An 8,693-nucleotide genomic window follows, 5' to 3' on the forward strand; every position below is an offset into this window, starting at 1 on the left:
AGGATATACTTGCCATAGAGGGAGTGCAGCAGAGGGTCACCAGATGAATCCCTGGGATAGTGGGATTGTCTTATGAAGAAACTGGGCCTGTATTCCTTAAAGTTTCGAAGAGTGAGAGGTGATCTCATTGAAACTTGCAATATTCTTACAGGGTGTGACAGTGTGGATGTAGACAGGATGTTTGCCCTGGTTGGTGAGTCCAAAACCAGGAGACATAGTCTCAGAATAAGGGATAGGCCATTTAAAACTGAGATGGGTGGAATTTCTTCATTCAGAGGGTGGTGAATCTTTGGAATTCTCTACCCCAGGGGTCTGTGGAAGTTCAATCATTGAGCATGTTCAAGACAGAAATTGATAGAAATCTTGATACTCATGACTTCAAGGGATATGGGGATAGCATGGGAAAGCCGTGTTGAGGTAGATGATCAGCCATGATCATTGAATGACAGAGCAGGCTGGACAGGCTGAATGGCCTCCTCCTATGTTCCGAAGAGAGTTGGCACCAGGACGCAACCTGCTTTATCCCACTGCTGATCGTGAAAGCATCTGATGTTGCTCCATTGTAACTGACGGAACTGTGCATGTTTTCGTAGAAAGAAGCGGTGAGGCCCAAGAGTTCAGGAGGGCAGCCTAGTTTCCATAGCAGTTTGAAGAGTCTTTCTTTGCTGACAAGATCCAAGGCCTTGGTGATGTCTATAAAGACAATGTAGAGTGGTCTCTACTGTTCACAGCACTTCTCCTGTAACTGCCGAAGTGAGAAAACCATGTCAACTGTCAATCTACCAGCTCTGAAGCTGCACTGAGACTCAGGATAGATGTGTGATGCAATCTGGTCAGAGCAATGTGAGCAAAGACCTTCCCCACAATACTTAGCAAGCAGATGCCTCGGTAATTTCTGCAGTCACTGCGATTCCCCCTTATTTTTGTACAAGGTGACAATATTTGCATCACGTATGTTTTGAGGCGCAGATCTTTCCTTCCAACAGAGACACAGAAGTTAATGGAGATGCTACAGCAGAGCCGCTTTTCCACTTTAGATGATTCCAGGTGGAATACCATCATTTCCCGGGGCTTTACCACTGGCAAGACGGTCAATGGCCTTGTTGAGCTCTATTATGGTGGGGTCACTATCCAGCTCCTCCATGACAGGGAAGTCTGGAATGGCGCTGAGAGCCACTTCAATGACAGTGTTCTCCGTTATGTAGAGTTCAAGGTAATGCTCCACTCACCTTTCCATCTGCTTGTTAGGTTCAGTGATGATCACCCCTGTCTTTGTCTTCAAAGGTGCTGATTTAGTTACTGCTGCTCTCATTGCTTTCTTAATTCCTTCATACATCCCTCTAGCATCCCCGGATTCAGCAGCAGATTGTATGCTGCCGCAGAGTTTTAAGCAGTATTGATTGGTGCAGTGCCGAGCAGTTTTTTTTAATTTCCAAAATATACTTTATTCATAAAAAATCTGTAAAACATATATGACCGAACAGTTTCAAACAGCACCAAGTCAAAAAATGCAAACAGCACAAGGGAGATCAGTTTCCTTCAATACAATCATGAGTTGCCTCACAACCCTTCCATTTCATTTGTCATGCCATATACATTTTTACATTTTACAGCAAATGAAAATTTTCCCGATACAGTTCGAGGGGTTTCCCATGGATCCAGCTCCTCAGTTCAGCTTGGTGGGGGGACCTTACACAGTTGTCTTTCCTCATTGAGCCTTTGCTGCGGCTGCCCCAAGCTTTAGTGCGTCCCTCAGCACGTAGTCCTGGACCTTGGAATGTGCCAGTCTGCAACATTCGGTGGTGGACAACTCTTTGCGCTGGAAGACCAGCAAGTTTCGGGCAGACCAAAGGGCGTCTTTCACCGAATTGATAGTGTTCCAGCAGCAGTTGATGTTTGTCTCAGTGTGCGTCCCTGGGAACAGCCGTAGAGCACAGACTCCTGAGTTACCGAGCTGCTTGGGATGAACCTCGACAAAAACCACTGCATCGCTTCCACACCTGCTTTGCAAAGACACATTTCAGAAGGAGGTGGGCCGAGCAGTCTGCAGAGACTTGTTTCTGGCAGCTCTGAGAGCATCTAGATGTTGTTTGCTGGGGACTGGTTTGTAGTTCATGAGGGCTCTCCTCTTAGTTGCAATAACTGACTCTATTTCAGTCCAATAAGCCTCAAACCAGTCAGCATTCCTCCCATCTCTTTTCCCATACACAGTGAGTGCATTGTTGTTTGAAAGAGCCTGATCGAGGATGTTGAGGAACTCCTGGGTCCTTTCTGGATCAGTGGTTCGGCAAGTGTTGATCAGAGGACGACCTTTCTTCATGGATGGATGAAGCTTCCTTGTCTGAAGCCTGACCTTGTTACACACCAGGGAGTGGTCAGTGTCACAGTCAGCGCTGTGATAGCTGTGCGTGATGAGGACACTGCTGAGGGTGGTACGTCTGGTGATGATAAGGTCTAGCTGGTGCCAGTGGCATGATCTCGGATGTCTCCAGGAAACCTTGTAGCACAGCTTGACCTGGAAATAGCTGTTCATCACACAGAGTCCATGGTGACAGCATAGCTCCAGAAACCTCTGTCCATTTTTGTTGATCTTGCCAATCCCCTGGTGCTCTATGCACATTGGCCAAGCTATAGTCAGTATCCAAGCTTGTGTTGAAGTCTCCTAGAAGGTACAGTCCCTCAGTGCTGGGAATTCTACTGATGGCAGTGTCAAGTGTCACATAGAATTGATCCTTGACATCTGGGGTGGAGGTGAGTGTCGGGACATAGATGCACATGAGATTAACTGGGCCCACGCTTATTGACAAGTGAAAAGTAAGAAGTCTCTCTGAGCCTACTGTGGGTGTTTCACTCATCTCAAGTGCCGTGTTTTTTACTGTGAAACACACTCCATGCTCACGAGTTGCCTCTTGGGCTTTCCCCTGCCAGAAGAAGGTGTAGTGTTTCTCTTTGAGGGATCCACTTTGAACGAGTCTAGTTTCTTGCAGCACAGCAATGTCCACATTGAGTCTTGTGAGTTCTTTGTCCATCACAGCTGTCTTGTGTGTGTCTTCAACCTGCAGAAGGTTGTCGGTGAGGCCAGGACACATGGTCCTTACATTCCAGCTTGTGATGCGAAGGACTGGTGTCTTCTGTGTTGAGTTTGTCTTGCCTGGTGCATAGATTATCCATCCACCTGTTGAGAAATGACTCTCTAAGCTCCAAGCACCCATTGAAGTATGCAGGTCGTGGCAGGATAGCAACTAACTGACTGGGGGCTGCCCAGCTTGGAGTACATGGTAGTTATCCAATGAGATCTGATGTTCTCTCCCACTGTCGGAAGTCACCCCTGGTGCTCATACTCTACACCAATTGAATGAGAGCTTATAATCGGTAACTGTTTCTTCCCATGTTGTGTTAATGTTTAACCACAAAGCTGGAGTGTCCTCTCCTGGGCAAATAGTATGGAGACCCTGAGCATCAGGACCCCTCTCAGCATTGCTAGTATTGTCCAAAGGAAAGGGAAAAACCAGTACTGTTTGGTACCAGCTCTGCTACAGGAGTTGCTGGAAAACTGCCTGATAAGTAACAGGTAACCGCCTCCAGGACTGCACTCCGGATTTACTGTCCAGGTTTACTCGCTAACCCTGTTTTTCTCTCAAGACACCCAAAGAGAAGTGAGACTTTTTGCCCATCGATGGGGCTCTGTTTCTTGGCATCAGGATGGAACCGCAAGCCAGTGGGACTGCATGACATGCACAAGGATATCACACACTGCCCCATCCCTGTGACAGCTCAGAGAGATACCCTGATGATAATACACCCCACAGGAACATCACAAACAGCCCCCTCCCTCGGACAGCTCAGGGTCAGACACTGCACACACTGCAACAACAGTGACATTACTGTATTAGTCCCTCCATTCTGAAAAACAAGCATTCACCCTACTTTATGCTTTCTGTCCCTCAGCCAATTTTGTATCCACGCTGCCACTGCCCCTTTAATCCCATCTGCTCCAATTTTGTTAACAAGTCTATTTTATGGTACTTTTTCAAACACAATTTTGAAGTCCAGACACACACCATCAACCTCACCACCCTGGTCAACTCTCTGTGAAACTTCATCAAAGAAATTAATTAATTATTTCAGACACAATCTTCTGTTAACCAATCTGTACTGGCTGTCATTTATTAGCCCATGTTCTACCAAGTGACAGTTAATTTTCTCCTGGATAATTGTCTCTAAAATTTTCCCCACCACCGACTTTAGACTAACTGGTCTGTAGTTCCTGGGTTTATCTCTCTTTTTAAACAGGGCTGTAAAATTAGCAATCCTTGCAGATGTATCTTTTAATTCTGGAAAGTCTATTGTGGACAATCTCTTTGGTTATGACTTTAACCAATTAAGGCAACAGGATAATTGATTAATAAGTCCTGAACATTTATTGAGAGTAAAATAGTACTTAATAATTGAAAGTAAAATCATATTTAACAAACTTGGACAATATAACTTTACAGCTCTAGCAGGTGTGTGGACTGGTCGAGCTTGGTCTCAGAGTGTCACGGTTCTCTTTGTCCAGTCTAGATCCCTCGTCAGGTGGAGAACTTGGTTGATGATCTGAGCCTTTACCCCTGAGATCTTCTAGTGTTCCTGCACACTGAAACCTTACAAGATCCCTACTTTTAACCCCTGGATGGCCATCACACCGCCTTGTAAAATAATAATTGCTCCTATCTGTTGCTAGGTACATTTAATTAGTTCTTAATGATGTCTTCCACTAAGAGCCACCTGTCCTCAGAATCTCAGACATGAGTACAATGGAGTGGTTTCACACTGTCTCCCAATCTGATCTGAAACAAGTTGCCTATTCATTAAATCGAGACTCCTGAAGGTCACGATGTACCAGACCATGGGTTTCATCAGGGGTCCTAGAAAGGTCCATTGTTTGAATACATTTCGCTGAAACTGCCCTTTCCCACAAAGACACAGAAACTCACAGTAATTAGATTGAACAAACTTTAAATGAAAACCCATTCTCTCTAAAATGTTTATTGATTCATTAATTATAACTCAATCAAGGTTCATTACTTTTACAATCATCTGTTTTATGATGGGTAGCTACTCATTAATTATACAGGATATAAACGTTAGTACTGAACACAAAATGGCTCCTTTGGTCATGTGTTAATTATAAAATAGCTTTTTTAACCTTGTTAGTTATTGCAATGGATACATTATAAAAACGGTCAAGTTAAACTGAGATCGAACTACCTAAGCTTACCTGCATCCTCCAGTCCTCTGGCATCATTCCCATAGAAAGGGGGATTGAAAGATTGTGGTTCGAGTCTCCGCTATTTCCACCCTTACTTCCCTCAGCAACCCAGGATGCAGCCCATCCAGACCGGGTGACCTTTCTATTGTGAACACTGGCAACCTTGTAATTGTCTCCTCTTTATCTATTTTCATCCCCTCCAAATTCTCCACAACCTCCTCCTTTACTGTGACATTTGCAGCATCCACTTATTTTGTGATGACAGATGAAATGTACTTAATTAGTACCTCAGCCACACCCTCTGCCTCCACAGGATCTCTAATTGACCCACCTTTTCATTGACTGTCCATATGTTGGTAAAAGACTTCAGTGTTCCCAGTCATGTGACCTGCTAATCTTTTCTCATACACTCTCTTGCTGATCTCATATCCTTTTTCAGCTCTCCTCTGCACTTTCTGCATTCTGCTTGTTGCTCTACTGCATATGAATCCTCACATGATTTGCAAAAACCCACACGGTCACCGGGAGAACCTGCAAACTCCGCACAGGCAGTTCCCAGTAACAAACCCAGGTCGCTGGAGCTGTGATGTTAACCACTGCACCACTTGTGCCACCCTAAAATCTGACTCTGGTGGGACTCGAACCCACAACCTTTGAATATCATTTTTCCTCATCATTTAGAAGTCCAACACGCTATCCATTGCGCCACAGAGCCACCTTTTTCTGCTGTTGATGTTACTTGCCACTTATCAGCCCAAGCCCAATGCTGTCCCGGTCTCTCCAAATGTGGACATGGACTGCTTTAGTATCTGAGGAGTTGCTAATGCGACTGAACATTTTGCAATCATCAGTGAACATCCCCACTTCTGACCTTATGATACAGGGAAGGTCACTGATGAAGCAGCTGAAGATGGTTGGGGCCTAGGACGTGACCCTGAGGAACTCTTGAGCAATGTTCTGGGACTGAGATGATTGGCCACCAACAACCATCACCATATTCCTTTGCGCGAGGTATGACTCCAACCAGTGGAGAGTTTCCCCCTGATTGACATTGACTTCAATTTTGCAAGGGCTCCTTGATGCCCTTGGCAAGAACAGTCACTGTTACCTCACCTCACCTCCTGAATTCAGCTCTTTTACCCATATTTGGGCCAAGGCCATATAAAGGTCAGGAACTGAGTGGCTCTGGCGGAACCCAAACTGAGCATCGGTGAGCAGGTTATGACTGTGTAAGTGCTGCTTGATAGCACTGTCAACGACACCTTCCATCACTTTACTGATGATCAAGAGAAGGCTGATGGGGCAGTAATTCACAGGGTTGGATTGTCCTGCTTTTTGTATACAGGACATACCTGGGCAATTTTCCACATTTCCGGGTAGATGCCAGTGTTGTAGCTGTATTGGAACATATTGGCTGGCGGTGCGGCTAGTTCTGGAGCACAAGTCTTCAGCACTACAGCCGGGATGTTGTCAGTATCCAGTGCCTTCAGCCATTTCTTGATATCATGTGGAGTGAATTGGATTAGCTGAAGATTCGCATCTGTGATGCTGGGGACATCAGGAGGAGGCCAAGATGGATCATCTACTTGATACTTCTGGCTGAAGATGGTTGTAAATGATTCAACCTTGTATTTTGCACTGATATACTGGTCTCCCCTATCATTAAGGATGGGGATATTTGTGGAGCCTTGACCTCCTGTTAATTGTTTAATTGTCCACCACCATTCAGGACTGGATGTGGCAGGACTGCAGAGCTTTGATCTGATCTGTTGGTTGTGAGATCACTTAGCTCTGTCTATTGCATGCTGCTTCCACTGTTTGACATGCAAGTAATCCTGTGTTGTAGCTTCACCAGGTTGACACCTCATTTTTAGGTCTGCTTGGTGCTGCTCCTGACATGCCCTCCTGCACACTTCATTGAACCACTATTGTTCCCTTGGCTTGATGGTAATGGTAGAGTGAGGGATATGCCAGGCCATGAGGTAACATATTGTGTTTAAATACAATTCTGCTGCTGCTGATGGCCCACAGTGCCTCATGGATGCCCAGTTTTGAGCTGCCAGATTCCTTTGCGCTAGGTATGACTCCAGCAAGTGGAGAGTTTTCCCCTGATTGACATTGACTTCAATTTTGCAAGGGCTCCTTGATGCCCTTGGCAAGAGCAGTCACTGTTACCTCATCTCACCTCCTGAATTCAGCTCTTTTGCCCATATTTGGGCCAAGGCCATAATGAGGTCAGGAACTGAGTGGCCCTGGCGGAACCCAAACTGAGCATCGGTGAGCAGGTCCTCAGAAATAATTGGAAAAAAGTTCCTAAGGAATTCTAAGTGTCTGGTGCTTGATAGCACTGTTGGTGACATCTTCCATCACTTTGCTGATGATTGGTAGTAGACTGATGGGGCGGCAATTGGTCAGATTGGATTTGTCCTGCTTTTTTTTACGGACAGGACACACCTGGGCAATTTTCCACATTGTCCAGTAGATGCCTGTGTTGTAGCTCTACTGGAACAGCTTGGCTGAGGGCGCAGCTAGTTCTGGAGCACAAATCTTCGGTACTGGAACCGGGATGTTGTTAGGGCCCATAGTCTTTGCTGTATCGAGTGACTTCAGCTGTTTCTTACTATCATGTGGAGTGAATCGAATTGGCTGGAGACTGGAAACTGTGATGCTGGGGACCTCAGGAGGCCGAGATGAATCATCCACTGAGCAATTTCTGACAGAAGATTGTTAGAAATGCTTCAGCTTTGGCTCCAGCATCATTGAGGATGGGGATGTTTTTGGAGCCTCCTCATCTCATCTGTCCACCTCCATTCATGACTGGATGTGGTAGGACTAAGGACCTGTGATCTGATCGTGAGGGAGATATCCATGCGTGGAGTGGTGGGATCTATGGAGAGTGATCCTGAAGAGGGTGTCCGAGCCTGGAGTGGTGGGATCTGTGGAGAGTGATCCTGACGAATGTGTGTAAACCTGGAATGGAAGCTTTCTGTGGAGGTACAGGAATAGGCCATTCAGACCCAGTATTTTATAAAGGTTTATCATAACTTATTTACTTTTACTCTATGCCTCTATTAATAAAGCCAAATGTCCTGTTTTCTCTTAGAAGCCTTTTCAAACCTTCTAATATTGGTGTACATTGTCACTTTGTTCCTGCACCCACTTTAGAATAGTACCATTTCATTTATATGGCCTCTCCTTATTCTTCCTCCCAAATTGTATCTCTTCACAATTCTCTGTGTAAATTTTATCTGCCATGTGAAAGCCCATTTTACTAGTTTTTTGAAGTTCCCCTGAAGTGTGTTATTATCACTGGCACAGGATGAAATTCCCGAGCAGTCTTTGATGCTATTTCCATGGAAAGAGCAATCTTACACGTTAGCTCAAATGTAGGATTTTGTGTGTTTAGTATCTTTTCTCATCCACCAATATAAGCACAAATCTG

At 45.2% G+C, this 8,693-nt stretch overlaps 1 non-coding gene across 1 annotated transcript; it reads right to left on the reverse strand.

Moving 5' to 3' along the window:
- Positions 1-5,874: 5,874 nt before the first annotated feature.
- Positions 5,875-5,966, reverse strand: trnar-ucu (transfer RNA arginine (anticodon UCU)). The gene is given in 2 exon segments: positions 5,875-5,910; positions 5,930-5,966. It is a non-coding gene; the product is annotated as a tRNA-Arg (tRNA).
- Between the last annotated feature and the right edge of the window lie 2,727 nt (positions 5,967-8,693).

Source organism: Heterodontus francisci, chromosome 35, assembly GCF_036365525.1.
Source record: "Heterodontus francisci isolate sHetFra1 chromosome 35, sHetFra1.hap1, whole genome shotgun sequence".
Lineage (NCBI taxonomy): Eukaryota > Metazoa > Chordata > Chondrichthyes > Heterodontiformes > Heterodontidae > Heterodontus > Heterodontus francisci.